This window comes from Dermacentor andersoni, chromosome 1 (assembly GCF_023375885.2).
Source record: "Dermacentor andersoni chromosome 1, qqDerAnde1_hic_scaffold, whole genome shotgun sequence".
NCBI lineage: Eukaryota > Metazoa > Arthropoda > Arachnida > Ixodida > Ixodidae > Dermacentor > Dermacentor andersoni.
This window is the reverse complement of record NC_092814.1, coordinates 367,104,746-367,120,121: the sequence shown is the minus strand read 5'-3', so window position 1 is coordinate 367,120,121 and position 15,376 is coordinate 367,104,746.

Here is a 15,376-nt window from a genome sequence, read left to right as displayed (position 1 = left end):
TTTGAGACCCTTCGAGTTTTCCATTGTTATTTTGAACATAAACTACTAGGCTCCGAATGTGAGGATCATGCAGCCCCTCCATTTTATAAATATGGTAGGCGGGGGGAGGGGGCGAGAAAGCAGAGTCTCACCACGTGTTGCGAAGGAGATGGAGTTGTGGAAAGAAATGGAGATAGACAGGCTGCAATTTTTGCCTTTATGATGTTATGGAGGTCGAAACCCCAACAGCAGAGGGCATGAGCGCACCCTCCCTTACTACTAAGATATTAGGAAAACAATAACTCTCTACTATAATGCATCAGAACTACAACCATGAAAGCATTCTCTGCTCCTGTCTACGTGGCAAATTCTTAGACGACATATTGTTGCCGAATGAATTACTAAGGCCTCATTTTATCTCTAAAGTTTGTATTTTAAATGATTTAAAACTAAAAAGCACAGACACATCACGCTTCATACGTCCAACTGGGAGCCTAAACTACCAGCACGAACTTGGCACCTCCATCTCAAAAATGATGCGGTGGCGTGCTGCGGCCAGCGCGTATTGCGATCTGCCCTTGAAGGTGCGCGTTCTGTTTTGTGTACCACGAGGGCACAGATCCAAGGGCTATTGAAATCGGCACGATTTCACGGCTCATCTGCTAGTTTGTTCAATTCACCTTTATTTTCACTTCAGGAGGGAGCAGCCACATAAATGCTACTGCACTGAGCGGCTTCGCGGAGGTTGTGGTCCATGTCTTTCGCAGCAATGGAAAGCTTTCACGCATTACATTGTATTTACGAGCTTCACATACATTTCTTAAAAGTGGCTTTTTTATACCATATCTACGCCCTCTTCTGCTTTCACCCATTGTGGTTCGCACATCACATAAGTAATACGCAAGTAAGTATGTAAGTATGTGAGTAAGTAAGTAAGTAAGTAAGTAAGTAAAACATTCTCCACCCACGCTTCTAATCAAAAAAGAAAAGGTGAGAAAGACTACCTTTCATGTAGACATATACCAATGCATGTAAATTAACATGGATACATTTGCGTAAGGAAACATAAATGTTTTGATATTGCATTTATAATACCAGAATTGGACTTCAAAAATGTTCCTCAATTTGCAAGACGTATAAGTCGTTTGAGGTTCAGTTAGATCAAGGCAAAAAGAAGAAAGCAGGAAGTATGAAAATAAACGTGAAACTGTGCATCCATTTGAGGAAAAGATAGAAACACATTCTCGTAAACCAATGCAAGAAGGAACAAAAAAAGTGGAGGAGCGACCGAAACAGGCAACCACGAAAGCATATCGTGTAAGTGTCTAAAAGAAATGGACGCAATATCTAACTCCCGCTTAAGTAAAATTTGATTTAACGATTTGGGAATCCGGAACCGAATTGTATTTTTTCCCATAGGTAGGCACATTTTATTGAAGCTAAAGCAGATAGGTCAGCCTGAACTACACAGCCGGCTACTCTGCACAGGGAAATGATGAGAAGGGGAAGAAAAGGCGGGATTAATGATCGTGACGACCGATTAGAGGGGCTCTAGATGCAATATCGCGGCAGGACTAATGGGGCATGCCCACATCGGCTTTGTCAAAATGTTCCTGAACGTGCTTTAATGGTGATTAATTGCGTATCTTCTAAAGCAACCGCTGACGCAAGGAAAGGTCCTTAAAGGCCTGCCGGACATGATACGCCCCAAAGGCTTAAACTGTTGACTGGCCTTCATTCAAGGCCGTACCAAGGCGCATGACGTCCGAGCTTCATACGCTGTTGCATAAGATTTGCAATGAGCGGATCCGGTACGGCAAGCACCTGTAGAGCCGACGTAGCTGCTGGCATTTGGAAATTGGGAAGAACCACGCGCACGGCGTTGAGTAGACTTTTCAGCACGCTTTGAATAGCGTCTTTTACGTACATTTTAGTCCCTTTCTGGCTGAGAGCACCACTAGGCTCGTGAGCTTGTTTGTTGGCCTCCTTGCGCTAAGCAGCGGTGCGGAATGGGGTATTGTGCACGGGTCTAGATGGCAGCGAAGACCATTCCACGAAAATAAACGCCTTTCAATCTCGAAGTCCCGTTTACAAAACCCCCCAAACAGTATACGAGGAAGAGAGACGTCGAAATTAAAGTTATAGTGGAAAGCCCCATTGAGGACGTAACTGCTGTGGTTTGCAAACTTGGGGTGGCTTTCAGAGGTGAGCGTTACGTCAGGTACAGCGTTGCACCGCTACCTTTTCAATAATGATGTAGATTGCGTCGATACACCCGCTCTCTATGTATTAAAAATCTTACCCCCTACTTTTCTCTGTTGTTAAATCATCTGCAGCAGAAGAGGCAGCCCTCAATATTGTTTCAGCAGTTTTCTTGACATAGCCAAACCTGACGACATCAGGTTACGGCTGATTATTTTTAGGAGCATCAAGAAGTTGGTAATTCTGTTCTATTAAGCAGTGTATGCAGTGGAGGATTCGCGGGTCGTGGCCTCGAAGCCTGGCGTCACAGAGGGGGTTGCTATAGCCTACGCCTCCGGCGCGTGTCGTAATGGGTAGCTCGCCTAGGCTACGAGGGCGTCACGCGGAAGCTACGCGGGCCCACGCCTTCTTTCGAACTTCCTTAACGAGGGTTGCTTCTTTAGCGAAGCGTACGAGGTCGAGAGGATTGAGGAACGAAACAGGGGGTTTATTTACAATGGAAAGGCAAACTTATTTATATAGAGAAGGAGTACTCGTACTGGCCGGAGCGTGGAGCGCAGTACAACGTTCTCGTAGCATGAGCTACAAGTCAGAATACTGCATCTTTCTGGTGAGCGCGCATCAGAGCACACTAGCACATCATACCTATATCAAAAGTGTCCGTTTTTAACCCCTCTGTCCTCCCTAGATCCCTAGGCCACGAAAATCTGCGGTCACACCATCTTCCATTCGGAGCGCTCGCAGTCGCCTTGAGGGCGAGGGTGGAGAAATACCCCCGGGCGCACGCGGCTCACGGTTCCAGATAAAGAAGGGGGTGCTCGTAGACAGTAGTGTCACGCTTGACTCCATTTGAGCGCATTGGCTCCTGGTATAGCCAGCAGTGACCGTAACGAAGCGGCGTATAACGCACTTTCACCAGAGTTTCTCGGTCACAGCGTCGGGGTCGACGACCAAGTTCCATCCGTCAACCCTGTGGCCGTGAAACCTGTTTCGACATATTGTGAGCTTCACGAAGTAATTCGTCGCAGTACTGCAGGAGAAGCTGGAAGGTTGCTTCCCCCGCTGGCCGATCCTAACTGTACTTGTCTTTACTCATCCTTATGAAGAAGTATAAAATAAGCGCCCCGACTTCGAATTGCTAATAAGGAATACTAAAGCTGAGTATGGAGTCGTCATAGGCAATATCAGTGCGAAAGTGGCGATGTGGTACGATGGTGAAAAGATAGTTTGAAACTACGGTATGTGTTATGGACATAATAAAAAAAGAGAAGTTGCTAGCGTTTGCAGAAATGAATAAATTGCGAATGATGAATACCTGTTTCGGGAACTGCAGTAACACAAAGCGAAAACACTGAAATGGGGAAAGAAGAAATGAAGTAGATTCCATAGTGCTTCACACTGATCCAAGCATTGTGAAAGATGTAGAGGGATTAAAAAGCGCCAATAGCAGTGATTGCAAGTTAGGGTGGTTTTGAACAGTCCTTTGTTTGAAGAGACAAAGGGGCAAACTGGCAAGGAAAAAGTGGACCATAGACGTACCAGTCAGGCATATAGGGCAGGAAATCAGACAAGCGCTTACGAAAAAAAAAATACAAATCTACAGAAAAACCAGAAAGGGGCTTAAAGAATATCATTTCAGAGACCGCAATTAAAGTACCCAGACAGGCAACAGCTAAGCTCTGCTAGGAAACAATGAACCTAATAATAAAACTACAGAGAACGAAAGTTTCGAATCTGAGAGATCAGGTTGAACTGTCGGAATTGTCGACAGAGGGGAATATATTGACTGAATTGAATTCTGGGGTTTCATGTGCCAAAACCACAATTTGATTATGAGGCACATCGTAGTAGGGGAGCTACGGATTAATTTTGACCACCAGGGCATCTTGAATGTGCGTAATATATGAGATTCGAAATTAAGATACTCGAAAGTTTGAGGAAACCAATAAAGAAACAAGGGAAACACAATATCGCATCAGGAACACTTCACATTGAAAGGACCGATATTTATTTGGTAAAGAAAAAGATATGGAACCACAGTAAGCAATATTGATGCTTAGTAGAATAAATGATAAAAAAAGGAGAGCAAACTCCACAACCGAACTGCCATCATAGTTATGAACTGTGCGGACTATTCATTCGTGGCCATAGTGGAGCGCATATGGTGAGATCGGTCATATCGCTGTGGACCAGCTACGTTGTCATCTTCGCACTATGTTTTGCCGAACAATACATCCACGAATCTGCTCACACAGTGCGCAGCTCTGGCGAAACGGGGCACGTGAATTTCGGTTGAATTTTGGCTAGAAAACTACTTATATCAGCTGGAAGAAGTACAAAGAAAGCTCGAATTTAGGCTCACAGCGATGCAAATATAGCGAAATATTTCGTTGTTGCCAATGTCCACCGCAGGTGATATTGCACAACGCAGGTGTCTCTTAAGGGAACTTAACCGTGCAAGAGTCAGAGGTAACCGTGCAGTTTATTGTGCGTTAGATTAGACGCATTCTAAATTGTTTTTGTGGACAGGCTGGGAGAGCTACAGTGATAAAATTTGGCGTCGCTAATGTCCATACAGTGCTACGTAATCACATCGGTCGCACATTTCGCGATGCATGAACCTTGACAGGAGATGCCGTTCATATCACGCCCTCCAGCCGAGACGCCGAAACAAGCGCCGTCTACAAAATCAGCAGACACAATTATCGCCCTGAGCGCACATTCCAACTCGATTTGTATGAAGCGGAAGCGTGAACCTGGGGGCGCTCTAGGAACGAATACATAGGCAAAACATTAATTACTAAATAGGTAAGGAAACAAATAATTATTAACACTTAATAAAAAATTACCCATGTTAGGCGGTGCCGTCCTAAGAGCGGCCACGTCTACCGTTCTTCGTGTTTAGCATGGACTGAGTACACCGGCTATGGCTATCTTGAATTTTCGGCTTATATTTCCAGAATTTACTTCAAACATTACTTGCCGTTAAGTCGTTTGACTGTATCTGAAATTGCTTCGCAGCGTTAGCTGATGCACTCGCCAACAGGTAAACTGTGCTGCAAGGTTTGAGCGCTAACGAACAACGAGTAGGATGTTTCACGGCACTGAACGACGTCTCTGCAAACACGGCCACAAGTAAGAACAAAAAGGACAACACAAACGGCGTTTGTACTTTTCGTACGTGCCTTTCAGTACCATGAACAATCTTGCTCAACTTTTTGTCGCCTTGAAAATTACCAAATCACAGCTTCGCCATTTCCTCTGGGCGTATTCATCAGGGCCCCTACTCACAAAAAGCTATTTCGCTAGAATTATTCATAAGGAAAGATTTTAGCTCATCTTGATGCTCAACATACTGGCAGCGAATGTGGCCGGCCAATGGCAAAAACCACTTAGGAATGAGCCGCTTTGGAAATTCGGCCCCATGTTTTTATGGTTGGTTGGTTGGTTGGTAATTGCGAAAACAAGTCCGAAAGTGCACCTTCAGGCAACCTTGTGACCATTGTAGTAGCAGCATAAGGGCCAAAGACTGAGTACTCGAAAATCTGTTTTCCTAAGTGTTGTGTGCTATTGCCCAGTCACCTTCGCTAATCCTGTGCCCAACTCACTATTGACTAGTATTTTGCGTTCACAAACAGTTCTAGTGGAACGTGTTTTTTGTGCGTACGTGTGTGTGTGTGTGTGCGTACGTGTGTGTGTGTGTGTGTGTGTGTGTGTGTGTGTGTGTGTGTGTGCGTGCGTGTGTGTGTGTGTGTGTGTGTGTGTTCGTGTGTGTGTGTGTGTGTGTGTGTGTGTGTGTGTGTGCGTGCCCAAAATATCAAGTTACGATCTCTGCATTGCGCAAAAGTCTAAACTGACTTCGTTCACTATAGTGAATATCGCTCCTCAAACAGATTTTATGTACGTCCTCTTATTAGCATAGGCAGTATTTGAGCGTCATTGCATATTTTATTGAGGCAAATGCTAGTCTGCCGTTCTGACGCCTGTTGCCCTATTTGTATTGGCACTGGGACTGTTTGGTGGCCTGTTTTTGCTGCTAGTGAGGACGCCTGTCGCTGTACCCTTTGGGCATCTCGAGCGCCATCGATTCAATCCGTACACTTCTCTGCCGTTCTCTTTCTGTGTGTCACGGATCGACAGTTATGCGCTCGCAAAGACAAACACGGCATGTTCCCGGCCTAGAAGCGTAAATACACAAAAGTTGCTTGCGAGATATTTTCCATTCGCGTAGGGTGCAATCGCGCAGATCGTTGCGAGGGAAACGCCTATCAGCAGCGCAGTTAAAATTGTGTCAGTACTTAAAGGAGTACTGACACACCAATTTTCGATCTTGTTTTTCTGCTGCAATAAGTAGCTAATCACCCAGTAATCACGGCACGAAACATCATTGGCTTCAGAGCGCGACAGGTAATTATTTGGGGTCTTGTTTGTAGCTACCAGTTCAATATTCAGTTTCAGAGAGCAACGAGAGGGGCCAAAGGAGGAATGTAAGGACAGCTGGACACGTGATCGCACAAAATTGGGACGTGCGCACGCCAGCGCGCTCGCCGGCGAGCTATCTTCGTGTTGCTATATTCGTCCGCTACGCCTGCAGGTGATGTGCCATGTCCTCGCCATCACCGTCGTCCTCGTTTTCGTCGCCCAGCGGTGACTATTTCCTGAAGGCGGGAGTCGCCACCGCATTAGACGTGGTCAACCAATTTTAGTTGGATCCACTACAAAGAAGCGACTCGGAACGTACGGCTAGCGACAGCTATCGATATGCGTACGCACCACCACTAGTAGTACGAAGCATTCGTTGAGGGCGCTTTGGGAATGAAGCATATTCAGGAGCAGGAAACAAGGCGGGATAAAAGTCGGCACAGCATCAGGCTTGGAGGTACGTAGTCTTGGTGCGAGATCATCGGACTGCTTTAAGCTTGGCAGGTTTTGATTATACCAGGTAGGCTCGAAGTGAAACGTGCAAATCTGGCTACTCCTAAAGGGGGGTACATTTAGGCGTCCAGTGACGCGCACGAAGTCGGACCACTTCTGCTGCTTATCGACGCTGACGGTAGCGAAGGAGCAAGCCATGCGAGCTGGCAATAGCTAGCTGTCCGACGGATCCGAGGCCGACAGCCCTTGCGTTCCGTCCGCAGCTCGTAATAAAGCGCCTATATTCGCCAACACAATCAACATCTCCACATTTATGTAGCGTATAAGTGACAATACAATTAGTTTTCCCGACGCCGTTGGTCGTGATCAGAAAACACGTTAGTTGGGCGAGCCGCTTCGCATAGACGATTGCTGCGGCGGCTCCGCTGACCGCTTGCGAGTCAAAATCTCGCCAGCAATTTAGTATTTGGTGCAACGTTTTATAACATGCACACTTTCGAGGTCACGTTAGTCTATGAGTTATTTCGTCTCAGAAACAAATTTAAACCAATTTTTGTCCCGCCGTCACCGGCAAAAGAGGTCAGCCTCACGGCCAGGGAGAAAAAGAAGACTGGTACAATCGGAGCGGCGAGAAACTACGAGACGGTCATTTGAGAGATGCGGTATCGGGTTCGTCTTGTGATAACATCGTCCTCGCGCGCCGTACTCTGCGAGTGCGATCGAAAGCTTGCGATGGTGCGCCAACGATGGTGGCTGAATCTCGCGTGCTCAAGGGAGTAAAGCGGTGGAAGCGTCTTGTCTTCCCAAGGGGGAAGGGGCGGGGGCTTTCTACTTCGGCGGCTGCGGCGGGTGGCGCGGCCGCGCGAGCCTCGTCTTGAATGCGATCTGCGATGCGGACAATATAGACCTCTAGGTGCGATACCCGCCGCGGTTGCTTAGTGTCTGTGGTGTTGGGCTGCTATGCACGAGGTCGCGGGATCGAATTCATGCCACGGCGGCCGCATTTTCATGGAGGCGAAATGCGAAAACACCCGCGCACGTTAAAGAACCCAAGGCGGTCCAAATTTCCGGAGTCCCCGACTACGGCGCACCTCATAATCAGATCGTGGTACTGGTACGTAAAACCCTATATTCCTTTTTCTACACAATTTCCCATCGCTTTTTATCACTTATCTTAAGGGTGCATCGAAGTTGTTGCAAACAAACTGATACGATGGAAGACGCCGATAAAACAGCGGACGGCGCATCGCAGCCGCCAGTTACGGCAGTGCCACTCGAAAGCAGGCATCTAAGAAGCCCCGTTAGCACCATCTATTTTCGTCATGGATTGCTATCGCACTCACAGCGATGCTCCCTCCCTCCCCTTCTAGCCACCATAGTGGCGTGTAATTTGCGCGCATGCGTGTTCTATCGCTAGTGTCGCCACTTCTCATCGTTAACAGGTGCTGAAATGTCGTACCGTTGATACTCGCGCGATATTATTAAAAATCCGGGAAGCGCTTATAAACAAGCGTACGAGTACGTGGGATGACAAGAGAACTTTAGCTCATGTCATCCTTAGTAGAATGACAGGCCTTGTAATGAACACTGCTTCATTTACGTCGTGTAATACTTTACAGCCTACAAATCTCCTGGTCGGCTACGTTTAGCGGCGCCACTCACTGCTCCTGTAGCATGGTGTCATTCAGTGTCTCAGTTCGCGGAAGTGAACTCCAAAGTGTCAGGGCTGCTATACTTTTTTGTGAGTGCTGATCGGCGAGTGTTCCTCACTGTGTGACCAAAAAGAGAGGTGGAGCGTAAGCCTGTGTGCTGAAATATGCAACTCTTTCAGGCATATAGTTCACAGGCACATAGGTAATAGGAACACCGACAAAAATGGCATGCGCTGCTATCGGAACGCTAGTTCACAAAGTTTGTAAAGCGCACTAACCATCCCTGTCTCACACAGCTGCCACATCTACGTCTCGGAAGGAATAAGAGCCTTCGTTAAACTCATAAAGCTGACGGACGCGACGATAGAATATGTGCCTTTGCCATTCTAAAGTTTCCCCAAAAATTTCTTTATCAATTTTTCCCGTTTAATTCAAGGCTATGTCTTTGAAGCGTTGACACACGTCCTTTGTGGTGGATGGTCTGCTTGTTTACATTTTCCACTGACATCTGCTTAGCCCCTATGAAAATGGTCACGAGCTTTATGCTTCCTCTACGTTTCTTTCTTGTGGCCTGTATGACCTGTATGTTTCCTTGTACTTTATGGGAACTTGAGAAAACATAATTTGTGTGTACCGCATATTTGCTCATCCTTTCGTACAACTCGAGGAAACAAACTTTACCTTTCCTGCAGGATGTGTCCTTTCTGTTTACGGCAGGATGTTACCTGTGTGTGCACTCTGTTTCCTGGCTGTTCACTTCCTCGAGTGCAGGTTCAGGTAACATACAGTGGACACAGTGATTACATGTTAGCACGTGCTACAAATAGGTAATCTACCCGAAAAATGTATTAACTATTGGCGTATCTACGTAAATAAAGGGGGGCTGCTTCTCCCCCCCCCCACCCTATCTATCTTGGCAAAACCCGATGTATTGATTGCTAGACGTACGCACCATCAGCAGTACATACATTAAAGCCTCATGGAGCGAATTATCTCTCAGGACGAATAACAAGAGCGCGGCGGCTGGAGAAGCGGTGGCACGACGCTCAGTGTTTGCTGCCTTGCGCTGCATGAAGTGAAAACGAGGCGGACGCCGCCTGGGCCAGATGCGCGGCGTTGCTGCGAGCGTATACGAATGTACAAATACCGATTAAGTAGCGGTTCGCGGTGTTAAATTGCTTTCATGATAGCCTCATTACATGTAAATATCTCATAGGCCTGTTACAACTGTCCGTCTATTAAGCTCGTAAGATTTCTTTGCAACTGTCAGAGAGAAATGAGTGAAACACTGCCACCTCCAAAGCTGAACAGGACGTGCGGCTACCTTTCAGAATGCCTAGTTAGAAAGAATGTAGTGCCATTCGGTATTTATAACATTTCTGATACTCTAAACTAAAAAAAAAGAACATAAATATTGGGAATCGTGACAGTTAATATGTTTGAGGCAGAGACGCTACCACTGCTCTACCTCAAAACCGTGCTTTCCGGAGCAATTTTTGAGATATGTTGCTGTGCCAAATTCAAAAAAATACCACGTGATTGCCGGCTAACGTGCCCCGCTTTTAGAGCCCTAAAATGTAAGTGGAACGATTTATCAAAGGCTGGTCCGCGCACAGAGGTCGATTGAACAGGCTGTCGATGACTGCGATGGGCGTTAAGTCACAAAATGGGCGTACCGTTTTAAGAAAAAAATTCAACGAAAAAGCGACCGCCACGTGGGAATGGGATATGGGACCGGAAGCAGCCTTTCACCCCGTGCAGGCATTTTTTTTTTTTTTCGGGCCAGTGAACAAACACGATGGAGGGGGCGAGGCTAACAGGGTGATGAAAGACTGAGATAAAAACCATGCTGCCTCCGGTCCATCGCAGTCACGCACAGCCTGTTCAATATATCTCTGTGCGCTGAGCTGCTTTGCCCAATTCGTTCAACTTACATTTGAAGGCACTAAAAGCGCGGCGCTTTAGGCAGCAACCAGGCGGTTTCTTTTTTTAAATTGCACGGAATTAAAAGAATGGCTGGAAAAAAATTTAACAGGGCAGTTATTTTAGCATGGACGAAATAATATGATGTTTCAGGACAAGCACTACAACTTTTGTATTGAAAATCTTTCGCTGGAGTTAATATTTAAAAAGGTACTTAAGCTAACTTCGGTAATTACCCGGCTTGGCGGATTGAAAAAAATATCATGACGTGCTCCATATGGCTCAGAACAATACTGTGGAAATTCAACATGCGTAACGCCTATCCTTCATTCTTTTAATACTTGGTCCATGTTAACTGAAACAGCCTGTATATATATGCATGTCAGGTCATACATTCCCTCCAAGTATAAAAATATAAAATGGGTCAAACATATAGGTTTTATTTTTGCGGCACATCGAAATGCAAATTAAAGCACGCGTAGCCGAAGATGGCTTTAGCAGAGTTAGTAATGCTATTAGTATGACCGGATCAGGAAAAATCACGGCATATATGAACACAGAAAGAATAGTAACCTGTAGCGTAGCTTTAAATAGGGTTGAGACTTTCAGTTATGTTTACAAAATTTGGCGTAAAAGTTTTTTTTTGTTTCTTTCTAATTACATCCAAGAATGTCATATTTTTGTGTAATATAATTTTATGGGTGAACTCGCACCGTCTATTTTCGGTTATTAATACTTATCGATGGGCTTAGCGTATTCTTTTCTTTCTTTATTATTATTATTGTGGCCACGAATAAGAGATCTAAAGATATTGTTCTCGTTGAAACGCACGGTGTGCCTGTCCACCTTTCTCTTCGCCATCGTAGGCGCATCCAATTCACACAATAATATAATTTTTGAGAAGCAGTCTATAGCAAGGACCAAGTGTCGTACAGCAATGTAACTGTGCAAGGATTTAAACAATGCATTTGATAGTCGAGCAGAAACAATGTGAGACTTTGGGCCGTATAACGTAAAACTATTCCAATATGTTTCTATTCCAATCTCCTGACGTCAAATTTGCGTAACCACCGACGCAAGCACCGGGCGGTCACCCACAAGGTTGTCTGAACAGACCAATCAAACGCTCTCCTCGTTCATAGGAGGTCACTTTTGTTTGCTTGAAAAACGAATAACATTGCCTACACTGAGTAGCTTCTCGTATTTAATTGGCTGACAAGAGGCGAGGAGAACGCTCTAGTGGAGAGGGATTCACTGGGGCAGAGCCAGTGCACTGAAAATCGATAACCGGATGAAGAGGGTGGTGCCGGCGTCTGCGATTGGTCGGCTTTCCCTTACTTAGCTTGTGATGGCTGGTCGAAAATCACGGCGGCATGCAACGGAAGCTTAAGAATCACGCTAAAACTGACCCTCAGCAAAGAAGAGTTGGCAGAATGAGGTGGTAAACGTGCCGAAAGGGCTCGAAAACGTTACACGGCCACGCAAGAAGTTTTATTATACGCAACTACACCCATTCTCTCCGGCAGGTTCGAGTTGCCAGCGTCTCAATGATCGGCGGCAGCCATCTTTTGTTCCTTTCGGAACGGGGCAGCCTGTGGCTATTCCGAAGAAAATTCAGTTTTGTTCGGCATATTAATGCATCTTTATCGCGTACACGTCAATCTGACGCGGTGAGTTTGTGCGGTTTTGTGACGTCGCGTGACAGGCAGGTGAAGTGGGTGCAGCCCGAAAACTTTTACCAATAGCCGAGGGCTAATGGCGAAAAAGGCTCGAATCAGAAATAACTGTTTTTCTTTTTTCTGTCAAATCATGCTTAATCAGTGTGTACACATCATATCAGATGGGGAGGTATGGTGGTTTTCGTGACGTCGCGTGACAGACAGGTGAAGTGGGCGTGGTCGAAAAAAGTTTTTGACCAATCGTGGAGGGCTGAGAGCAGAATTGGAATAGAAAAGTTTGGAATAGTTTTACGTTATAGCGCCCTTTATTTGTTAAATTTGCGAGTACATACCTCCAAGGAATAATACAGAAAACAATTACAGGGGAGATACCGCCCCGTGTCATCATCAGCGAACCTTACTTGTTCATCCACCACAGCGCGAAGAAAGCAGGGAAACCGACCAGGGCTCCTCCGTGCCCTCTGCGTACTCCCCCCTCTACATGCATGAGTGAACATTGTGCATAATCTATACACATATAGGGCGCTATAACGTAAAACTATTCCAAACTTTTCTATTCCAATTCTGCAATCAGCCCTCCGCGATTGGACAAAAACTTTTTTGGACCATCCCCACTTCACCTGTCTGTCACGCGACATTACGAAAACTGCGATAGCTTCCCATCTGATATGACCTGCACATACTGATTATGCATGATTACACGAGAAAGAAAAATAGTTATTTCTGATTTGACGCCTTTTCGCCATTAGCCCTCGGCTATTGGTCAAAAGTTTCCGGGCTGTCCCCACTTCACCCGCTTGTCACGCGACGTCACAAAAACGCAATAAATCACTGTGTCAAAATGACGTGCACGCGTAAAAGATTCCTTAATATGCCGAACAAAGCTGATTTTTCTTCTTAATAGCCGCAGGCTGCCCCGTTCCGAAAGGAATAAAAGATGGCTGCCACCGATCGCTCAGGCACTGGCTACTCACATTTGCCGGAGAGTATGGATTTATTTGCGTATAATAAAACTTTTTGCGTGGCCGTGTAACGTTTTCGAGCACTTTCGGCACGTTTATGACCTCGTTCTCCCAACTCTTCTTTGCTGAGGATCCGTTTTAGTGTCATTCTTAGCTTCAGTTGCATGCCGCCACGATTTTCGATCAGCCACCTCAAACTAAGTAAGGGAAAGCGGACCAATCGCAGACGCCGGCACCACCCTCTTCATCCGGTTATTGATTTCCAGTGCACTAGCTCAGCCCCATTGAATCTCTCTCCACTTGAGCTTGCTCCTCGCCTCTTGTCAGCCAATTAGATAAGAGAAGCCGCTCAGTGTAGGCAATGTTATTTGTTCTTCAAGCAAACAAATGTGACCTCCTATAAATGAGGAAAGCATCTGATTGGTCGGTTTAGACAACCCTGTGGGTGACCGCCCGATGCTTGCGTCGGCGGTTACGCAAATTTGACGTCAGGAGATTGGAATAAACACAAATTGGAATAGTTTTAGGTTATAGGGCCCAATGTGTACATAAGCAAAATATTATCCTTTCTAGTTGTTTCAGGAGGGCATTTTCCTGGGTACTCTTTGAGTTAACGATGCCTGCGGTCACGAGCACAGTGGTCATCGATGGGATATTTTGGGTCAAGTCATTAGTGCAGAAAAGAACATTCAGGGGTTCAAGAACTCCGCGTTGGCGATCGCAGGAGACAACGATCATGAAATATACAAGCGCGAATAAGCACGCACAAACTGATGTCTCTCTTGGAGGAGCCATCGAATACATTCTAAAGCGGAGGAATCTATATAGAAGCCTGAAAACTTATTGAGTTAATCAATGTGGGCTACCTTGTCAAGAGGAGTGGCGTAATCGACAAAAAGCGCGTCATGTGGGTGGAGAGGGCCAATCGGAAATACAAAGTACAGCTTGGCCTGTAGAATGAATGGTCTCTGTGAAACTATAGGAAAGAAGTTCGCGCATGATGTCTATATATATATATATATATATATATATATATATATATATATATATATATATATATATATTCATGAAAACACAATTGAAGATGTGCCCGGCGTCGGCGAGACAGACAGTTGTACAAGATGGCGTACACAAAACTCAAGCTGGCGTCCTCAGCCTCTGCTTCTTCTTCTTCAGCGCCCACCTCTTGCCGAGCGCTCGTTCAAGTGACTTCTTTTTCAGCGCTGGCGCGTGACAACTAGCGGCATTATCCCCCCGCCAAAAGAAAAGCATCGACCCGATGCTTACTAAACTACGATGCTTACTAAAAGAAAGTGGAAGTGTGGTAGTCGTATGAGATCAGTTGGCGCCGCCTTAACGCGCGAAATACGGTTTGAGGCGAAGAACATGCACTATCTCTGAGTGGTGCTGTCGACGCCCAGGCGACGCGGCACTGTCGGGAATGACCTCATAGTTCACTTCACTAACGCGGCGTATCACGTTGTACGGTCCAAAGTATCTACTCAGCAGCTTCTGAGTCAACCCCTGGCGACGAATTGGAGTCCACACCCAGACTTGGTCACCTGGCTGGTATTCGACTTACCGATGTCGAAGGTTGTAGCGTCGCGCGTCTGCACTCTGCTGCGTCGTGATGTGTATGCGCGCGAGTTGACGAGCTTCCTCGGCGTGTTGAGTAAGTTGCTCGGCGTCGGAAGTAAGTGATGCGTCGGTGTCGTGCGGGAGCATTGCGTCTAGCGTGGTCTGGACCTCGCACCCGTAGATAAGACGGAACGGTGTGAAGCGTGTTGTTTCCTGAATGGCGGTGTTGTACGCGAATGTAACGTACGGAAGGACTTGATCCCATGTTTTATGGTGGACGTCTACATACATAGACAGCATGTCAGCAATGGTTTTGTTTAGCCGTTCCGTCAGTCCGTTGGTCTGCGGATGATAGGCAGTGGCCTTGCGATCCTGCGTGCAGCTCAGCTAGAATATGTCCTCTATCAGTTGGGCCGTAAAGGCAGTTCCTCTGTCGGTGATGACATGTGGTGGGGCACCATGTCTTAGGACTATCTGATCGATAAAGAACTGGGCAACTTCGTAGACGGTGGCACGTTGTACAGCT